General features: G+C 47.6%; 3 pseudogenes; all 3 read left to right on the forward strand.

The window, feature by feature from the left end:
• The window catches only part of LOC134928606 (kinesin-like protein KIF9), a 372,888-nt pseudogene that overhangs the window by 248,038 nt on the left and 102,153 nt on the right, over window positions 1–22,697 (forward strand).
• Window positions 4,333–4,450, forward strand: LOC134929879 (5S ribosomal RNA; annotated as a pseudogene).
• LOC134929811 (5S ribosomal RNA) lies at window positions 4,610–4,727 on the forward strand (annotated as a pseudogene).

Consider the following 22,697-nt stretch of genomic DNA (forward strand, 5'->3'; position numbering starts at 1 on the left):
TGCAGTCAAATATTTTCTGTCCATGGGTGATACTGGTGACTTTCAGGATTTCCTTTTGGAATTACTCCATTTTGTGTTGAATCACAACTATTTTCTTTTCAACAATCGTTTCTATGTACAGACCAGAGGCACCGCTATGGGGGCGGCATGTGCCCCCACGTATGCGAACCTCTTTTTAGGCTGGTGGGAACGGGAAATGGTATTCAACGATGATCAAGAGGAATTCACTAACCACATTCTCATCTGGATACGTTATATCGACGATATTTTTATGATCTGGGATGGCACCCAAGACAAATTGGATCAATATATCCTTTCTCTCAATACCAATCAGATCAATATGAAATTTACATATACCAGCAGCAAATCTTCCATCCCATTCCTCGATCTCAGGATATATCGAGATGAGACCAACACAATAGCCACTGAAATCTTCAGGAAAGAGACTTCAACAAACAGCTTACTTCATTCAACTAGCAGCCATTTTCCATCAACCATTAAAAATATTCCTAAAGGGGAATTCCTTAGACTTAAAAGGAATTGTACTGAAGACTCCACTTTTCAAACCAAAAGCATTGATTTGGCTGCAAGATTGAAAGAACGAGGATACAGCAACAGACTTATTAAAAGGGCCAAATCTGAAGTGCAGAAAGTAGAACGGGACTCTTTGGTCTTCCCTACTACAAAAAATAAGGAAGATAAAAACACCCTACGCTTTATCTGTGACTTCTGTAAGAATTGGAAAGATGCAAGAAAAATCCTTCTAACCTTACGTCAATCTTGGACAGATTCAATCAGCAGATCACAGTGCAAGATTTTTTCAACTGTAGGACAGAGAATGTGATCTATTGCATCTCATGTACCTGTAACTTAAGGTACATGGGCATGACATCTCGCATGTTCAAAGTCAGGGCACTTGAACATATCAGTTCGGTGAGAAATGCTAAATCAGACTTAGCCCAATTCAAGAAGCTCACCACAGTTGCCAGACATTTTCTACGTTTCCATGACAGTCGAACAGAAGATCTACATTTCTCAGGTCTGGAACATATAAAAATGGGATTAAGAGGCGGAGATTACAGCAAGGCACTCCAGAAAAAGGAATCCGAATGGATCTTCAAGGTGGACACTCTGATGCCCAAAGGTTTAAATGAATACATCAATTACAGCATCTTCCTGCCCACATAACTTCAATGGGTGTGGTTCGTTTTATCGACAGTGCCTAGGTCGACAATGTTTAGGTCGACCACTATAGGTCGACAGTCACTAGGTCGACATGGATGGAAGGTCGACAGGGTTTCTAGGTTGACATGTGCTAGGTCGACAGGTCTAAAGGTCGACATGAGTTTTTGGTTTTTTTTGGTGTCGTTTTCTTCATAAAGTGACCGGGATCCCAAATTAGCGCACCGCGTCCCCTCGCATGGCTCGCTTCGCTCGCCATGCTTCGGGCATGGTGCCATCGCTCCGCTACCGCTTCGCTCGGCACACTTTACCGTTCCAATCGTAGTCCACATGGATCGTTAAGTATGAAAAAAAAAAAAATTTTTTTAAAAAAACTCATGTCGACCTTTAGACCTGTCGACCTAGCACATGTCGACCTAGAAACCCTGTCGACCTTCCATCCATGTCGACCCAGTGACTGTCGACCTAAACATTGTCGACCTAGGCACTGTCGATCTTCAGACCGGATCCCAACTTCAATATCCACCCATTCTGCTCCCTTCCCACCCCCATTCCTGTCCATTCCCCATCACCACCCTGTTCCTCCTCCACACCCTCACCTCAACCCCTATCTTTTCCTTCCTTCTCTCCAAACCCCCCCCTTTTCCATCTCCCTTTCCCAATCCTTCTGCTCTTTTCTTCCCCTTCTTTCTTTCTCTTTCCACCACTCTTTCTTTCTTTTCCTTTTTCTCCTCCCCTCTCCTTTCCTTCTTCACAATTCCCCATCACATTCCAAAACCTCTTTTCCTTCTCTCTTTTTTCTCTCTTTTTCCTATCTACCCCTTTCCTCCCTGTTTTCCCCCTCCTTCAGTCCTCCACAGCACACAATGGTTTTTGTGTGTCCCTTTGCTCATTTCCCCCCCACTTTTTAATTTTTCCACCAGCCAGCAACCCCAACTCTTTCCCTTCACTTGCCACAGGCCCTCCAGACCCCATCCATTCTGCTCACATTCATCACTTCTTTTCAGACAACACTCAACACAATACTCACACACTCTCCCATCTACATACCCACATTCATAGTATCATTTATCTTCCACTCCTTCCACACATCACACCCATTTTCCGCACTATAATCCTCACATTGTAGCTACAACCCCTTCCCCTTCTCACCACGCACCAACTAACAGCTCCATTCTCTTTCATCTCCACGCAGCACACCCTCACTCATCCATCTCAGTTTATACATATTTATCTTTATATTTCTATTCATATTTATTTTCATCAATTATATTTAATGCACATTCATTTTTGTATCTATTCATCTTTATCATTCATAATTATTTTCATTTTATATTTATTTCTTTTTATTTTCATTATCATTATTATTTTTATATTTATTTATTTTCATTCTTATATTCATTTTACATTCACATTTACTTTATTTATTTTTATATTTTTTTTATTTTTATTATTATTTATTTTTATTTTTATATATATTTATTTTATTTATTTATTATTATCCACACTTACTATCATTATTATTATATTTATTCTACATAATTATATTTATTTTTATTATTATTATTACTTTCATTTCATTTATATACTCCATTTCAAACATCATCTCATCATTTCTATTTTCATTTCTTTATCCATCCATTTACTTTCTCCCTACTTTCACTCACATTCACAATGATCACACTCACACTCCTTCATTTCATTCCCCATCCTTCCCTTTTCCCTTCCCTTTTCCCTTTTCCAAAATGGATTCCACTGTTCATCCCACTCGAGATCTGATAGGTTCAACCATCAGTCAGTCAAATCCAAGTGACAAATTCATTGGTCATCTCAACAGTTAAGTACTGGCCACAGGAGAGCAGTAGAGAGAGGCTCTCGTGACCAAGCCCAATCAAGTGAAACGTACGTCGAGAGAACGTCCGCAGTGACGTCATCGCAGCCACGCCCATCCCGGAAGCGGGCGGCCGCGCTCAATCACTGTAGCGGGACTGTGAACAGAGGAGACCCGGACAACGTTCGCCGCATACCTTGCGGCCGCGGTAACTGACACTAGACCACCAGGGTTACAAGCGTGCAGCGGGAACTAATAGAGTACAATGAGTAATCAATCCGCTGCCTAACACTGACTGTATATTCGAGCATATACCCGTTTGCTACTATATTTGATCCCAGTGCTGCGGTAATCTGTATTAGACCAGCAGGATTTAAATCTGTGCTTATACATAAAAGGGCTTGTCCGCATACCCAGTGGCAGTGGTAGCAGACACTAGATCTTAGTGTACCACTACACTCCCCTCTGTTTTAGTAATTACACTATATTTGCGGATAGTAATCTGCACAATTCTGTCTTAATACCCGCCTATGCCTCTAAGGTTTTAGATTCAGGTATTCAACCGTGATTTCAACACACAAGTGTATTTATGGTAGCATTTTCTATTTGTTGTGATTTCAACACACAAGTGTATTCATGGTAGTATTTTCTATTTGTTGGCATTTATCATTGAATATTTGATACTTGGTACTAATCTTTCTCACTCTGAATATAAGGTTAATAGTACCATTTGTGAGCCAGCCTTGAGCTCCTTACCAACATATGATCACTCACCTAGTTTTCCTTCAGGGGACCAGCAATTATTGTGTTAATTGTCATTTCATTACTTCTGAGATATTTCTCAGTTTTGCTCTATAACAAATTGGTATAGATCAACCTCATTTTCACTATGAGACCATATACACTATCCATGAGCCAGCCTTGAGCTCTTTGCCAGCACATGACTACTTATCTGATTTCCCTTCAGGGGGCCAGTAAGTGTTGTGCTGATTATCATTGAACCATCTATAAGCCTTTCTCTGAGCTCGAATATTTATCTTTATTTCTTTTCATTTATCAGTTATCAATAATATTTTCTCCCAGTCCAAGGATTAAGATATACACATATACCACACATCACTTCTCAGTAATTTTCATGAGAGTTTACTACTTGCCAAACTTTACCTACTACACTACATCTCTATCAATCCCAGACACTCAGAATCATCCTGACACACCTTTGTCTGGAAATACCAATTTGGGACTATCTGTGGCCTTGGTTGAGTGTGAAGTACAGTAAGCATTATACTCTCCCTTTTCATTTATTTTCCTTTATACTGGCCCACGGCCATACTACCCTGAATACGCCCGATCTTGTCCAATCTCGGAAGCTAAGCAGGCATGGCCTGGTCAGTACTAGGAAGGATAACCTCCTGAGAATACCAGGTGCGGTGGGCCCCCTTTTTAAAGGACAAATCTCATCTAAACGCTTTCATACTACTACTTCTGTTTCTGGAAAAACACTCCCGGACTATTCATGGTTCTGATTTATGTACAGTACAGACAATAGGAGTGGATTTCCTCTCTCATCTCTTTTTCTCACATTTCTAACAACAGGCCCACGGCCATACTACCCTGAATGCGCCCGATCTTGTCCGATCTCGGAAGCTAAGCAGGTATGGCCTGGCCAGTATCAGGAAGGGAAACCCCCTGAGAATACCAGGTGCAGTGGGCCCCCTTTTCTTTCTCAAGAGATTCTGTTTGCCAACTTAATCTTGCTACCACATCACGCTTCCATTGAAAACCTTCATTCCAAGGCATATACAGTGATTGTTCTGGATACACTTTATTTCATCAGAACACTATGGTATCCATCAAACACATTCCTTCTGATATTTTCACCTTCTCTAAGTAACTTGTACCTCATTTGCTAAAAAGGTCAAACAAGTTATATTCTTCAAATATCAGACACGAGTCTCAAAATCATTTCACATTTATTTATTTTTATTCAAGAAACAATTAAAGGTTAAGTTTTATTCCATTCCATCTCAGACTCAACTGCTCAAAGATGTTCAGACATCCCATCACTTTCTAATTCAACATGGATGGATTGTCAATTTCAAAAAGTCCACACTTATACCGACTCAACAAATTCAATTCCTCGGTCTCATCTTGGACACGGTCTTATTACGTGTGTTCCTACCAGAGAGCAAGGTCCAGGACTTACAGAGATTAGTGGCTCAGGTGCTGAATACGCAAACCGTTTCTCTGCACCTCTGTGTAAAACTTCTCGGGAAGATGGTGGCGTCATTCGAAGCTCTCCAGTACGGCAGACTTCATTCCCGACCATTCCAAATAGACCTCATTGCTCAGGGAGCAGGCTCGCACTGGCTTCTCCATCGGAGAATCCGACTTCAACCACAAGTACGGGTCTCCTTAATATGGTGGTCGTTACACAGGAACCTTGCAGCCGGCAAGAAATGCGGCATTTGGGATTGGAGGATCCTGACGACGGATGCCAGTCTCAGAGGTTGGGGAGCCGTCCTAGAAGACCATCAATTTCAAGGACGGTGGACGCTACAGGAGAGCAAACTACCCATATATATCCTCGAACTAAGAGCAGTTTACAATGCACTTCTCTTGGCAGAAGACCTAGTCATGAAACAACACATCAGGATTCAGTCAGACAATGTCACGACGACGGCTTACATAAACCGTCAAGGAGGAAAAAAGAACAGGATGGCGTTAAAAGAAGCCACAAAGATCTTGTTGTGGGCAGAAAAACGAGACATCATTCTCTTGGCAGTGTTCATTCCAGGTGTGGAGAACTGGGAGGCAGATTATCTCAGTCGCCAGGACATGCATCCGGGAGAGTGGTGCCTTCATCCACGGATTTTCAACATGATTGTGAGAAGATGGGGTCTGCCTCAGGTGGACCTAATGGCGTCTCGACAAAACCATCAGCTACCCAGATATGTGTCAAGGACTCGAGATCCAGCAGCAGAGGGAGTGGACGCATTAACACTTCCTTGGTGCTACAGGAGGGTTTACATATTTCCCCCATTCCCACTCATACCCAGGGTTCTAAAAAGGGTAAAACGAGAACGAGTGTGGGTTATTCTAATCGCACCTGATTGGCCTCGCAGGAGTTTGTACTCTGACCTACGGGGGTTACTTGCGGAAGTTCCTTGGAGGTTACCTCAGAGAGAGGACTTGCTATCTCAGGGACCATTTCTACACCCCGACCTGAACAGGCTGCGTTTGACGGCGTGGCTATTGAAACCCGGATCTTAAGAAACAGAGGGATTCCACGAACGGCCATTCCTACTATGATTGCCGCTAGGAAGCCGGTCACAGCCAGGCACTACTACAGGATTTGGAGACGGTACATGGCTTGGTGTCAGGAACGGGGATGGAATTCAACGAATTTCCATTTATCTCGATTTCTACTTTTCCTGCAGGCTGGTCTAGAGGGAGGATTCAGACTGGGCTCTTTGAAGGTTCAGATTTCGGCTCTCTCCATCCTTTTTCAACAGCGGCTAGCATCCTTGCCAGAGATTCAAACCTTTTTACAGGGGGTTCTGAGGATTCAACCACCTTTTCGTCCTCCCACGGCACCATGGGATTTAAATTTGGTGTTAGAATATTTGAAGACACCGACTTTTGAGCCATTGACAAGAACAGACCTGAAATATCTCTCTTGGAAGGTCACGTTATTACTTGCCTTGGCTTCGGCTAGACGGGTTTCTGAGTTGGGAGCCTTATCCTGTAAGAGTCCCTTCTTAGTTTTTCATGCGGATAGGGCGGAATTCCGTACAAGGGCGGACTTCCTTCCCAAGGTGGTTTCGGGTTTTCATGTAAACCAACCAATAGTGGTTCCGTCTTTCCAGGGTCTCACAGATGAAGACGTGTACTTGGATGTTGTCCGAGCTTTAAGAGTATACGTACAGGTTACGTTGTCCTTCAGAAAATCGGACCATTTGTTTGTTCTTTATGATGGGCCGAAGAAGGGTTGGCCAGCATCTAAGCAGTCTTTGGCTAGATGGATTAGACTTACCATTCGCCAGGCTTATGTTTCCTGTGGCAAACAGGTTCCGGTTCAAACGGGTGCTCATACTACCCGATCAGTGGGTGCCTCGTGGGCGGCTGCCAGAGGTGCTTCCACTACTCAGCTTTGCAGAGCGGCGACGTGGTCTTCAGCCCACACGTTCGCAAGATTTTACAAGTTTGATACTTTTGCGTCCGGAGAATCTAATTTCGGACGTTTAGTCTTGCAGGCAACCGACAGCACTCCCACCCTGGGGGAAAACTTTGGGACGTCCCCTAATGTATAGGACTCCAGTGTCCCCTAGTGGATGAAAGAGAAAAGAGGATTTTGGTACTTACCGATAAATCCATTTCTCTGAATCCTCTAGGGGACACTGGACGCCCGCCTCGGTGCTGTCAACCTGCTGTGTTTTCAGTTCTTGTTTTAAACAGTTCGTATAAACGATGTTCCGTATTCGGTCAAGAGTTCTTGGCCGCTGTTTGATATGTTGTACGGTTCGGTTCCTCGCCATGGGCTCTAGTATCATGTCCTATTCTCTCAGTCAAAATTTTTAAAACTGAGGGAGGAGGGATGTGAAGGGGGAGGAGCCGGCTGTGCAGACAATGCTAATTTTAGATTGTGCCACACCTCCGGTTCAAGGCTTCACACCCCTACTGTATAGGACTCCAGTGTCCCCTAGAGGATTCAGAGAAATGGATTTATCGGTAAGTAGCAAAATCCTCTTTTTACAGCCAACTCAGTTTGCCTTTGAACTAATTTGTATTTTAAATCTAGTAGCGATCTGGGTGAAATTGCACCGGTGCCAGCAAATCGCAGATCTTACATTTGGGCCATAGGGTTTTTGTGTTTGATGAACTGGGGTACAGGAGGATGAGAGGCTGAGAATGGCCTAGAGGTCTGTGCCGCTGTCTAGCACTTGTGTTCCGTGCTCTATGTGCTTAGGGTAATTAGCGGCGTTTGCGCAGGACACCGATCAGCTGTAGTATAGATATTGGAAATCTGTGTGTGTGCAGTTGTATCATTTGTCTACAGAGAAAGTCAACGGTCCTAAGATTTGGGGCGAGATTTAATTAACTGCAAATTGCTTAATGTGGATTAAAAACCTGTGGCCGCAGGTTTTTCCTATTCAATTTGAAATCTGCGTGAAGCTGCTTGGGCTAAGGTAGTCATTGAAGCACAGTCCACGGGTAACATAAGTTATTAGAGACGGGTTCTGATTTATGCTTTGTGCTTTTTTTACCGTTTTTGTCTTTAATTTAACTCTTATTCAGTAAGCATCGCTACTGTGATGCAATCGCATTTTCCCGATTTCCGGGCCAGTGCGCACACAGTGTTGCGGGGTCCAGACCGTTTTCGCGTGGGCCGCTTGACGTCACACGTGGCCACTGATACACAAGTTCGCTGCCAGGCTGGGCAGGCAAGGGTCGACCCTGGCTCGCTGCGATCGCAATTAGATTGCTATCACAGCGCTGGGCGGCATGTAGAATGCTGTGCGGCCTTGCCTTGCGCTGAGGGCCCCCCAGCATGAGATCGTATGCAGTTGCTGTGTTGCTAAGTTAGCAAAACTGCAACTGATGCTGAAAGAGGGCCTCTGTCTTTCTTTACTTTTTTTTTTTAAGTCATTCTGCAGTTTTCTAGCTTATTTATTGTTGTTAGAACTCATTTGTAACAATTACTAAGCAAAATTGCCCTTTTTTTAAATTTTTGTTTTTTAGCTGTCAACACTGCGATTTGCCAGCAGGATGAAATGTGTTCCGGATCCGTCTGCGGTTATTGAACGCTACGACTCGGTAACTGTGCCTGGCTCTGGGGAATATAGAAATGCAATGCCATTGGGGGGATGTCTGCTACCTCTGTCCTGCTTTCAGCCAATGATTTCCCATACCTCCCTCATGGCTGGGCCACAGCTACTGCATTGCCAGAGGACTAGATGGACAGAAGAGCTACGGAGGAGTCACAGATGGATGCAGAAGCATCTGTTGGCAGTCGTCTGTCTGCGACAATATGCGAGTGCTGCTAAAAACTCCTTCCCTGGTGGCACTCCCAAATCCCGGCCATAAGACAGACTATCTCCGTGCGTGCCATAAGCCGCCTTCCCGAAATCACAACTACGGCTCTGGGTCTAAAACTACAACTCTTTTCTTTAGCATACTGGGTATCCCCCCCACCCCCACTGAAATGCGAGCGCATTGCTAAACAGTGATGCGCTCACATCTTAAGGGTAGCCTTCTGTACGAAGGCAGTCGCCGGGCCGCCGTGTTTTGGGTCGCAGCGGCTGCATGTGATGTCATGCAGCCGCCAAGGCCTGCCCTGCAAGCAGTCCGGACACGCCTGAGTTGTCCGGACAGCCCCCCCCCCCCACAACTCCACCCCCAAATCGACGTGTTGCCGCCCCCCCGCCGGGACTAAAATTGCGATTGCAATCTAAGTCCTAGCGCATGCACACACTGGTGCAGAAGAGCGGAAAACGCCAAATAGCCATTTCCACACTTGAGCGTCCCATACTGAATTGGGCCCCACTGTACGGACCCCATCTGGGCGCAGGCGGGGTGCGACTTAGATGCATGCATAGTAGCACAGAAAACGCTTCCCTGCGCCTGACAGCGGCATCACTTACACCTCTGAATAAAGCCCAGAGTTATTATGGGGAAGAGAAAGCAAACAAGGGGGCAGATGTATTAACCTGGAGAAGGGATTAAGAAGAGATAAACCAGTGATAAGTTTAAGGTGATAACGCATCAGCCAATCATTGCGGATTTGAAAAATGACAGGAGCTGATTGGCTGGTGAGTTATCACCTTCCACTTATCGCTGCTTTATCCCTTTTTCTCTGACGTCCTAGTGGATGCTGGGTACTCTGTAAGGACCATGGGGAATAGCGGGCTCCGCAGGAGACTGGGCACTCTAAGGAAAGATTAGGTACTATCTGGTGTGCACTGGCTCCTCCCTCTATGCCCCTCCTCCAGACCTCAGTTAGAATCTGTGCCCGGCCCGAGCTGGTTGCACACTAGGGGCTCTCCTGAGCTCCTAATAAAGAAAGTATTTGTTAGGTTTTTCATTTTCAGTGAGATCTGCTGGCAACAGACTCACTGCTACGAGGGACTAAGCGGAGAAGAAGCAAACCTACCTGCTTGCAGCTAGCTTGGGCTTCTTAGGCTACTGGACACCATTAGCTCCAGTGGGATCGAACACAGGCCCAGCCTCGGTCGTCTGGTCCCGGAGCCGCAACGCCGTCACCCTTACAGAGCCAGAAGCAAGAAGACATCCTGGAAATCGGCAGCTGAAGACTTCGGTCTTCATTAAGGTAGCGCACAGCACTGCAGCTGTGCGCCATTGCTCCTTATGCACACCACATACTCCGGTCACTGATGGGTGCAAGGCGTTGGGGGGGGGGCGCCCTGGGCAGCAATTAGAGTACCTTAAATTGGCAAAACAGCACATAATATAGCCTAATAAGCTATATATGTGCAAAAATCCCCTGCCATAATAAAATTCTAAGAGCGGGAGAAGTCCGCCGAAAAAGGGACGGGGCTATCTCCCTCAGCACACTGGCGCCATTTCCTCTTCACAGCTCCGCTGGAAGACAGCTCCCCAGGCTCTCCCCTGCAGTTTCCAGGTTCAAAGGGTAAAAAAGAGAGGGGGGGCTCTAAATTTAGGCGCAAACTGTATATTATAAGCAGCTATAGGGAAAAATCACTTATGTTAGTGTAAATCCCTGATTAAATAGCGCTGTCTCCCCAAAGGACTTAGTGGGGTCCTGTCCTCAGTCAGAGCATTCCCTGTGTGTGTGCGGTATGTCGGTACGGCTGTGTCGACATGTTTGATGAGGAGGCTTATGTGGAGGCGGAGCAGGTGCCGATAAATGTGATGTCACCCCCTGCGGGGCCGACACCAGAGTGGGTGGATATGTGGAAGGTATTAACCGACAGTGTCAACTCCTTACATAAAAGGTTGGATGACGTAACAGCCGTGGGACAGCCGGCTTCTCAGCCCGCGCCTGCCCAGGCGTCTCAAAGGCCATCAGGGGCTCAAAAACGCCCGCTACCTCAGATGGCAGACACAGATGTCGACACGGAGTCTGACTCCAGTGTCGACGAGGATGAGTCATACACACAATCCACTAGGGGCATACGTTGCATGATTACAGTAATGAAAAATGTGTTACACATTTCTGACATTAACCCAAATACCACAAAAAAGGGGTTTTATGTTTGGGGAGAAAAAGCAGCCAGTGTTTTGTTCCCCCATCAGATGAGTTGAATGAAGTGTGTGAAGAAGCGTGGGCTTCCCCCGATAAGAAACTGGTAATTTCTAAAATGTTACTGATGGCGTACCCTTTCCCGCCAGAGGACAGGTCACGTTGGGAAACATCCCCTAGGGTGGATAAGGCGCTCACACGTTTGTCAAAAAAGGTGGCACTGCCGTCTCAGGATACGGCCGCCTTGAAGGAGCCTGCTGATTGAAAGCAGGAGGCGATCCTGAAGTCTGTATATACACACTCAGGTACTATACTGAGACCTGCAATTGCCTCAGCATGGATGTGTAGTGCTGCTGCAGCGTGGTATGATACCCTGTCGGATAATATTGACACCCTCGACAGGGATACTATTTTGCTAACCATAGAGCGTATTAAAGACGTCGTCTTATATATGAGGGATGCACAGATGGATATTTGCCGGCTGGCATCCAGAATTAATGCAATGTCCATTTCTGCCAGGAGGGTATTATGGACCCGGCAGTGGACGGGTGATGCTGATTCTAAAAGGCACATGGAGGTTCTGCCTTACAAGGGTGAGGAATTGTTTGGGGATGGTCTCTCGGACCTCGTATCCACAGCAACAGCTGGGAAATCGACATTTTTACCTCAGATTCCCTCACAGCCTAAGAAAGCACCGTATTATCAGGTACAGTCCTTTCGCCCTCAGAAAAGCAAGCGGGTCAGAGGCGCTTCCTTTCTGCCCAGAGGCAAGGGAAGAGGGAAAAAGCTGCACCAGACAGCCAGTTCCCAGGATCAAAAATCTTCCCCCGCTTCCTCTAAATCCACCGCATGACACTGGGGCTCCACAGGCGGAGCCAGGTGCGGTGGGGGCGCGTCTCCGGAATTTCAGCGACCAGTGGGCTCGCTCACAGGTGGATCCCTGGGTTCTGCAAGTAGTATCACAGAGATACAAGCTGGAGTTCGAGGCGACTCCCCCTCGCCGTTACCTCAAATCAGCCTTGCCTGCTGCCCTCAGAGAAAGGGAGGTAGCACTGGCGGCAATTCACAAGCTGTATCTTCAGCAGGTGATAATCAAGGTACCCCTCCTTCAACAGGGACGGGGTTACTATTCCACAATGTTTGTGGTACCGAAACCAGACGGTTCGGTGAGACCCATTCTAAATTTAAAATCCTTGAACATTTATATAAGGAAGTTCAAGTTCAAGATGGAATCGCTCAGGGTGGTTATTGCAAGCCTGGAAGAGGGGGATTTTATGGTGTCATTGGACATCAAGGATGCTTACCTGCATGTCCCCATTTATCCACCCCACCAGGAGTACCTCAGGTTTGTGGTACAGGACTGTCATTACCAATTCCAGACGTTGCCGTTTGGTCTATCCACGGCACCGCGGGTATTTACCAAGGTAATGGCCGAAATGATGATGCTCCTCCGAAAGAAGGGAGTCGTGATTATTCTGTACTTGGACGATCTCCTTATAAAGGCGAGGTCTAAAGAGCAGTTGCTAGTCAGCGTAGCACTATCTCAGGAAGTGCTGCATCAGCACGGCTGGATTCTGAATATCCCAAAGTCGCAGCTGATTCCTGCGACGCGTCTGCTGTTCTTGGGCATGATTCTGGACACAGAACAGAAGAAGATCTTTCCCGGAGGAGAAGGCCCAGGAATCATCGTCTCTGGTCAGGGACCTCCTGAAACCAAAGCAGGTGTCGTTGCATCACTGCACGCTAGTCCTGGGAAAGATGGTAGCTTCTTACGAAGCAATTCCCTTCGGCAGGTTCCATGCACGGATCTTCCAGTGGGATCTATTGGACAAGTGGTCCGGATCGCATCTCCAGATGCATCGGTTGACACCCTGTCCCCGAGGGCCAGGGTGTCTCTGCTGTGGTGGCTGCAGAGTGCTCATCTGCTCGAGGGACGCAGATTCGGCATACAGGACTGGGTCCTGGTGACCACGGATGCAAGCCTCCGAGGTTGGGGAGCAGTCACCCAGGGAAGAAACTTCCAAGGACAATGGTCGAGTCAGGAAACTTCCCTACACATAAATATTCTGGAACTAAGGGCAATTTACAACGCCCTGAGTCAAGCAGAACCCCTGCTTCAAAATCAACCGGTTCTGATTCAGTCAGACAACATCACAGCGGTCGCCCATGTAAACCGCCAGGGCGGCACAAGAAGCAGGGTGGCAATGGCAGAAGCCACAAGGATTCTTCAATGGGCGGAGAATCACGTGATAGCACTGTCAGCAGTGTTCATTCCGGGAGTGGACAACTGGGAAGCAGACTTCCTCAGCAGGCACGACCTCCACCCGGGAGAGTGGGCACTTCATCCAGAAGTCTTCCAAATGATTGTAAACCGTTGGGAACGGCCAAAGGTGGACATGATGGCGTCCCGCCTCAACAAAAACCTAAAAAGATATTGCTCCAGGTCAAGAGACCCTCAGGCGATAGCTGTGGACGCTCTAGTGACAGCGTGGGTGTACCAGTCGGTTTATGTGTTCCCTCCTCTTCCTCTCATACCCAAGGTACTGCGGATAATAAGAAGGAGAGGAGTAAGAACTATACTCATTGTTCCGGATTGGCCAAGAAGAGCTTGGTACCCAGAACTTCAAGAAATGATCTCAGAGGACCCATGGCCTCTGCCGCTCAGACAGGACCTGCTGCAGCAGGGGCCCTGTCTGTTCCAAGACTTACCGCGACTGCGTTTGACGGCATGGCGGTTGAACGCCGGATCCTAAAGGAAAAGGGCTTTCCGGAGGAAGTATTTCCTACGCTGATTAAAGCTAGGAAGGATGTGACCGCAAAACATTATCACCGCATATGGCGAAAATATGTTGCTTGGTGTGAGGCCAGGAAGGCCCCAACGGAGGAATTCCAGCTGGGTCGATTTCTGCACTTCCTACAGTCAGGGGTGACTATGGGCCTCAAATTGGGTTCCATTAAGGTCCAGATTTCGGCTCTGTCGATTTTCTTCCAAAAAGAACTGGCTTCACTGCCTGAAGTTCAGACATTTGTTAAAGGAGTGCTGCATATTCAGCCTCCTTTTGTGCCTCCAGTGGCACCTTGGGATCTCAACGTGGTGTTTCCTAAAGTCGCATTGGTCTGAGCCACTTAAAACCGTGGAACTAAAATATCTCACGTGGAAAGTGGTCATGCTGTTGGCCTTGGCTTTGGTCAGGCGTGTATCACAATTGGCGGCTTTGTCATGTAAAAGCCCTTATCTGATTTTCCATATGGATAGGGCGGAATTGAGGACTCAATTAATTTGAACTAACCTTTTGTGGTGCATGCGGCTACTCGGGACTTGGAGGATTCCAAGTTGCTGGACGTAGTCAGGGCCCTGAAAATCTATGTTTCCAGGACGGCTGGAGTCAGGAAAACTGACTCGCTATTTATCCTGTATGCACCCAACAAGCTGGGTGCTCCTGCTTCAAAGCAGACTATTGCTCGCTGGATCTGTAACACGATTCAACTTGCACATTCTGCGGCTGGACTGCCGCATCCTAAATCTGTTAAAGCCCATTCCACGAGGAAGGTGGGCTCTTCTTGGGCGGCTGCCCGAGGGGTCTCGGCTTTACAACTTTGCCGAGCTGCTACTTGGTCGGGTTCAAACACATTTGCTAAATTCTACAAGTTTGATACCCTGGCTGAGGAGGACCTAGAGTTCTCTCATTCGGTGCTGCAGAGTCATCCGCACTCTCCCGCCCGTTTGGGAGCTTTGGTATAATCCCCATGGTCCTTACGGAGTACCCAGCATCCACTAGGACGTCAGAGAAAATAAGAATTTACTCACCGGTAACTCTATTTCTCGTAGTCCGTAGTGGATGCTGGGCGCCCGTCCCAAGTGCGGACTCTCTGCAATACATGTATATAGTTATTGCGTAACTAAAGGTTTTTGTTATGAGCAATCTGTTAATGATGCTCATTATTGTTTCATACTGTTAACTGGGTATAGTTATCACAAGTTGTACAGTGTGATTGGTGTGGCTGGTATGAGTCTTATCCTGGATTCTAAATCCTTTCCTAGTAATGTCAGCTCTTCCGTCATCTTTCAGAAAGTCTGACCATTTGTTTGTTCTTTATGATGGGCCAAAGAAGGGTTGGCCAGCATCTAAGCAGTCTTTGGCTAGATGGATTAGACTTACCATTCGCCAGGCTTATGTTTCCTGTGGCAAACAGGTGCCGGTTCAGACGGGTGCTCATACTACCCGATCAGTGGGTGCCTCGTGGGCGGCTGCCAGAGGTGCTTCCACTACTCAGCTTTGCAGAGCGGCGACGTGGTCTTCAGCCCACACGTTCGCAAGATTTTACAAGTTTGATACTTTTGCGTCCGGAGAATCTAAGTTCGGATGTTTCGTTTTGCAGGCCACCGACAGCACTCCCTCCCTGGGGGAAAACTTTGGGACGTCCCCTACTGTATAGGACTCCAGTGTCCCCTAGTGGATGAAAGAGAAAAGAGGATTTTGGTACTTACCGATAAATCCATTTCTCTGAATCCTCTAGGGGACACTGGACGCCCGCCTCGGTGCTGTCAACCTGCTGTGTTCAAAGTTCTTGTGTTAAACAGTTCGTGCAAACAGCGTTAGTTATTCGGTTAAGAGTTCTTGGCCGCTGTTTGATATGTTGTACGGTTCGGTTCCTCGCCAGGTGCTCTAGTATCATGTCCTATTCTCTCAGTCAAATTTTTCAAACTGAGGGATGGGGGATGTGAAGGGGGAGGAGCCGGCTGTGCAGACAATGCTAATTTTAGATTGTGCCACACCTCCGGTTCAAGGCTTCACACCCTTACTGTATAGGACTCCAGTCTCCCCTAGAGGATTCAGAGAAATGGATTTATCGGTAAGTACCAAAATCCTCTTTTCTTTAGAGTGCCCAGTCTCCTGCGGAGCCCGCTATTCCCCATGGTCCTTACGGAGTACCCAGCATCCACTATGGACTACTAGAAATAGAATTACCGGTGAGTAAATTCTTATTTTCTCATACGTCCTAGAGGATGCTGGGGTCACATCAAGAACCATGGGTTATAGACGGGATCCACAGGAGACATGGGCACTTTAAGACTTTCAAAAGGGATGTGAACTGGCTCCTCCCTCTATGCCCCTCCTCCAGACTCCAGTTTAGAATCTGTGCCCAGGCAGACTGGATGCACTCTGAGGAGCTCTACTGAGTTTCTCTGAAAAGACTTTGTTAGGTTTTTTATTTTCAGGGAGCACTGCTGGCAACAGGCTCCCTGCTTCGTGGGACTTAGGGGAGAGAAGTCAGACCTACTTCTGTGAATTTAAAGGCTCTGCTTCTTTGGCTACAGGACACCATTAGCTCCTGAGGGTCTGATCGCTAGGTACGCCTAGATGCTCGTTCCCAGAGCCCGCCGTCACCCCCCCTTGCAGAGCCAGAAGTCAGAAGACAGGTGAGTAGAAGAAGATCAGAAGACTTCAGTGATGGCTTTAAGGGAACCGCACAGCGGGCGCGCTGCGCGCCATGCTCCCACACTCAGAGGCACTACAGGGAGGGGGGGAGGTTGGGGGCGGGGGGGAGAGGTGCCCTGGTCAGCATGTTAGCCTCAAATTACTACCTGGCAAGAGCGGACTAAGTGCCAGGGCACTGTCCGGACCCCCGCTAGTATAATAAATTTGTTAAAAAAGAGCGGGTCTGAAGCGCGTCATTTGCGGTGGCGGGGCTTAGCCCTCACAGCACACAGCCCGGCGCCATTTTCTCTACACAGGCTGCAGAGACGCTGGTCCTTCCTCACACTGCTGTACAAGTAACAGGGTGCAAAACGGGGAGGGGGGGGGGGCACAGTGATTTTGGTGCATTGTATGTAACTTATAAAAGCGCTGCAGGTCTGGGACATTTTCTGTAGTGTTTTCAGACTGGGTTTGGGCGCTGGGGTGTGAGCTGGCAATATCTCCCTCTGTGTCTCTCTGACAGGCTTTACTGTGGGTCTGTCCCCTAAAGGCCCAGTGTATCTGCGTGTGGTGGGTGCACATGTGTCGGCATGTCTGAGGCGGAGTGCTCTTCCCAGGAGGAGACTATATTAGGGACACAACCGCTGCGGGAGTGACCCTGTCGGCACCGCCGACACCTGATTGGGTGAATGTTTTGAGTGCTTTGAATACAAATGTGGCTCTGATAAATAAAAGATTGGATAAATCTGAGTCTCAGAACCAGGCTTGGAAGAAATCCGAAGAGGATGTGTTGTTTTAAGTCCAGACCCCCTCGGGGGTCACAAAAACGTTAATTTGCCCATCTGGCAGACACGGATACCGACACGGACACTGACTCAAGTGTCGACTATAGTGATGCCAGATTAGATCCAAAACTGGCAAAGAGCATTCAGTATATGATTGTGGCTATAAAAGATGTATTACATATCACTGAGGACCCTACTGTTCCTGATACTAGGTTCTGTATGTATAAAGGAAAGAAACCTGAGGTAACGTTTCCTCCCTCTCATGAACTGAACACGCTTTGTGAAAAGGTTTGGGAAAGTCCTGACAAAAAGTTTCAGATTCCCAAAAGGATTGTAGTGGCGTATCCATTTCCCTCTGGGGATAGGGAAAAATGGGAGTCACCCCCCCATTGTGGACAAAGCTCTGTCACGGCTATCCAAAAAGGTGGCTCTCCCGTCCCCTGACACGGCAGCCCTAAAGGACCCTGCGGATCGTAGACAGGAAAATACATTGAAATCCATTTATGTCACCACGGGTACGCTACTCAGACCAGCCATTTCATCTGCGTGGGTGAGTAGTGCTATCGAAAAATGGGCAGATAACTTGTCATCTGAAATGGATACCCTGGATAGGGATAGCATTCTTTTGACACTAGGTCATATCAGGGACGCTGCAGTCTACCTACAGGAAGCTGCGAGGGATATTGGCCTCTTGGGATCACGGGCCAATGCCATGGCAGTCTCAGCTAGGAGAGCATTGTGGATTAATCGATGGAATGCTGATTCCGACTCTAAGAAAGCTATGGAGTTTCTACCGTATAAAGGTGATGTGTTGTTTGGTGACAGCCTCGCTGATTTGGTATCTACGGCAACCGCAGGTAAGTCATAATTTTTACCTTATGTGCCTGCACCACAAAAGAAAGCACGCCACTATCAGATGCAGTCCTTTCGGCCCAATAAATACAGAAGGGGCCGAGGGTCTTCCTTCCTTGCTACTAGAGGAAAGGGAAAAGGTAAACGATTACCGGCCGTGGCCGGTTCCCAGGAGAAGAAGTCCTCCCCGGCTTCTGCCAAGTCCACCGTATGACGCTGGGGCTCCTCTGCGGGAGTCCGCATCGGTGGGGGCACATCTCAGGCTCTTCAGTCAGTTCTGGGCTCGTTCGGCCCTGGACCCATGGGTTTTAGAAATAGTGTCCCAAGGGTACAAACTGGAGTTTCAAGACGTCTCCCCTCACCGATTTTTCAAATCAGCCTTACCAGGTTCTCTTCCAGACAGGGAGGTGGTATGCTCCGCAATACAAAAATTTTGTCACAATCAAATCATTGTCAGGGTTCACCCGTCACAACAGGGAGAAGGATTTTATACAAGCCTGTTCGTGGTCCTGAAGCCAGACTGCTCAGTCAGACCAATCCTGAACCTCAAATCCCTCAATTTCCACCTAAAAAAATTCAAATTCAAGATGGAATCTCTCCGGGCAGTGATCCCCAGTCTGGAGGAGGGGGAGTTTATGGTGTCGGTAGACATAAAGGATGCCTACTTGCATGTTCCCATCTGAGGTTTGCAGTTCGGGATTGTCATTACCAATTTCAGACGTTGCCGTTTGGTTTGTCCACGGCTCCGAGGGTTTTCACCAAAGTAATGGCCGAAATTATGGTTCTCCTGCGCAAACAAGGAGTCACGATTATCCCGTACTTGGACAATGTCCTGATAAAGGCGAGATCCAGGGACCAATTGATGGAGAACATTATGCTCTCCCTGACAATTCTGCAGCAACATGGTTGGCTCCTAAACTTGCCAAAATCGCAGTTGGTTCCGACGAGACGGCTGTTGTTTTTGGGAAGAGTATCGATCCATCAATGCACTCGGTTGCTGGGAAAGATGGTGGCGGCCTAAGAGGCCATTCAGTTTGACAGATTCCATGCCAGAGTGTTTCAGTAAGACCTGTTGGACAAGTGGTCCGGGTCCCATCTGCACATGCACCGAAGGATAACCCTGTCTTCCAAGGCCAGAATCTGACTCCTGTGGTGGCTGCACAGCTCTCACCTCCTAGAGGGACGCAGGTTCGGGATTCAGGACTGGATCTTAGTGACCACGGATGTGAGGCTCTGAGGCTGGGGAGCAGTCACGCAGGGGGAAAGCTTCCAGGGAAGATGGTCAAGCCAGGAAATGTGTCTACACATAATCGTTCTGGAGTTAAGGGCCATTCACAACGGCCTTCTGCAAGCGGAACATCTTCTTCACAATCGGCCCGTCTTGATTCAGTCTGACAACATAACAGCAGTAGCGTACATAAACCGCCAGGGCGGAACAAAGAGCAGTGCGGCAATGGCAGAGGCCACAAAGGTGCTCCGTTGGGCGGAAAGGCATACAAGCGCTCTGTCAGCGATCTTCATTCCAGGAGTGGACAACTGGGAAGCAGACTTCCTCAGCAGACACGATCTCCACCCAGGAGAGTGGGGTCTTCATCAAGAGGTCTTTGCAGAAGTGACAAGTCTTTGGGGAATTCCTCAAATAGACATGATGGCGTCTCGCCTCAACAAGAAACTTCAGAGATATTGTTCCAGGCCAAGAGACCCTCAAGCAATAGCAGTGGATGCCCTAGTGACACTGTGGGTGTTTCAGTCGGTGTACGTGTTTCCTCCGCTACCACTCATTCCAAAAGTGATAAAGATCATAAGAAGAACAGAGGTTCGAGCGATCCTCATTGTTCCAGACTGGCCAAAAAGGGCTTGGTATCCAGATCTTCAGGAATTACTCGTAGGAGATCCCTGGCCTCTTCTTCTGAGGGAGGATCTGTTACAGCAGGGGCCGTGCGTGTTCCAAGACTTACCGCAACTTCGTTTAACGGCTTGGAGGTTGAACGACGGATCCTAGCCCTAAAGGGCATTCCCGAGGAAGTTATCCCCACTCTTATTCAGGCCAGGACGGGAATAACGTCTAAACATTACCACCGTATTTGGAGAAAATATGTGTCTTGGTGTGAATCCAAGAAGGCTCCTACGGAAGAATTTCAGTTAGGACGTTTTCTCCATATTCTACAAGCCGGTGTGGATGCGGGCCTAAAGTTGGGCTCAATTAAAGTTCAAATTTCAGCTTTATCGGTTTTCTTTCAAAAACAATTGGCCTCCCTTCCAGAAGTTCAGACCTTCGTGAAAGGCGTGTTGCACATCCAGCCTCCCTTTGTGCCCCCTGTGGCACCATGGGATCTTAACGTGGTGTTGCAATTCCTTCAATCTCATTGGTTTGCACCTTTGCAGAAGGTAGAGTTAAAATTACTTACTTGGAAAGTGGTCATGCTGTTGGCCTTGGCATCCGCAAAGCGGGTGTCTGAATTGGCGGCCTTGTCTCACAAGAGCCCTTATTTGATCTTCCATGAAGATAGAGCAGAGTTGAGTCCTCGTCAGCAGTTTCTGCCGAAAGTGGTTTCGTCGTTCCACTTGAACCAACCTATTGTGGTACCAGTGGCTACTGACGCCTTGCTGGAATCGAAGTTTCTCGATGTAGTAAGAGCTTTGAATATTTATGTCACCAGAACGGTTCAGTTTAGGAAAACAGAGTCTCTGTCTGTCCTGTATGCTCACAATAAAATTGGGGCTCCTGCTTCCAAGCAGACTATTGCGCGCTGGATCTGTCACACGATTCAGCAGGCTCATGCTACGGCTGGATTGCCATTACCGAAATCGGTGAAGGCCCATTCTACCAGAAAGGTGGGCTCGTCCTGGGCGGCTGCCCGGGGGGTCTCGGCATTACAACTTTGCAGAGCAGCTACTTGGTCGGGTTCAAACACCTTTGCGAAGTTTTACAAGTTTGATATCCTGGCTGATGAGGACCTCATGTTTGGTCAGTCGGTGCTGCAGAGTTATCCGCACTCTCCCGCCCGTTCTAGAGCTTTGGTATATACCCATGGTTCTGATGTGACCCCAGCATCCTCTAGGACGTATGAGAAAATAGGATTTTAATACCTACCGGTAAATCCTTTTCTCTTAGTCCGTAGAGGATGCTGGGCGCCCGTCCAGTGCGTACTGTATCTGCAGTTGTTACTTGTGGTTACACACATGTTGTGTTACGTTTATAGTCAGCCTGTTGCTGATGTTGTTCATGCCGTTGACTTGCATTTTGTTAAATGCCATGTTGTACGGCATGCTTGAGGTGTGAGCTGGTAAGTATCTCACCTTAGTTTAACAATAAATCCTTTTCCTCGAAATATCCGTCTCCCTGGGCACAGTTCCTATAACTGGAGTCTGGAGGAGGGGCATAGAGGGAGGAGCCAGTTCACGCCCCTTTTGAAAGTCTTAAAGTGCCCATGTCTCCTGTGGATCCCATCTATACCCCATGGTTCTTGATGTGACCCCAGCATCCTCTACGTACTAAGAGAAAAGGATTTACCGGTAGGTATTAAAATCCTATTTTTATCACTTCTCCAGGCTTAATACATCTGCCCCTATGGTTCTTTCTGTATTAAATGGTGATCAATTACTGGGACAGTCCTAGAACAACATAACGTATACGTTTACCTCTAATTATTTACATTAGACAGAAACTAAGTGAAGATCTACATAAGTCGGGCTGTAGGCCTCTGAGGTCCCCACTAATGCAGTGTATGAATGTAGAAGAAGTTGGAGACGTCTGCACTGAGTATTCAGCTTTGCGGTGTTCAGCACCAGATGTATTATTAGTTGGTTGTTGCTGGCGGCATATGCTGAGTTTGTGACTGATTTTCTGATGTAGATGGCGACACAAGGGCTCAGCAGCACTGTACATAGGGGGTAATTCAGAGTTGATCGCAGCAGCAAATTTGTTAGCAGTTGGGCAAAACCAGGGCCCTCATTCCGAGTTGTTCGCTCGCTAGCTGCTTTTAGCAGCAGTGCACACGCTTGGCCACCGCCCTCTGGGAGTGTATCTTAGCAGAATAGCGAATGAAAGGTTAGCAGAATTGCTACTAAATAATTCCCTGCAGTTTCTGAGTAGCTCCAGACCTACTCACAGATTGCGATCAGCTCAGTCCATTTAGTTCCTGGTTTGACGTCACAAACACGCCCTGCGTTCAGCCAGCCACTCCCCCGTTTCCCCAGCCACTCCCACGTTTGTCCCTGGCACGCTTACGTTTTTTAGCACACTCCCGGAAAACGCTCAGTTACCTCCCAGAAACACCCCATTCCTGTCAATCACTCACCGATCAGCAGAGCGACTGAAAAGCTTAGTTCGCCCGTGAGTAAAATAGCATGGTTTTGTGTAAGATTGCTTAGCGCATGCGCCCTGAGATGCATACGCATGA

Source organism: Pseudophryne corroboree, chromosome 5, assembly GCF_028390025.1.
Source record: "Pseudophryne corroboree isolate aPseCor3 chromosome 5, aPseCor3.hap2, whole genome shotgun sequence".
NCBI classification, from domain to species: domain Eukaryota; kingdom Metazoa; phylum Chordata; class Amphibia; order Anura; family Myobatrachidae; genus Pseudophryne; species Pseudophryne corroboree.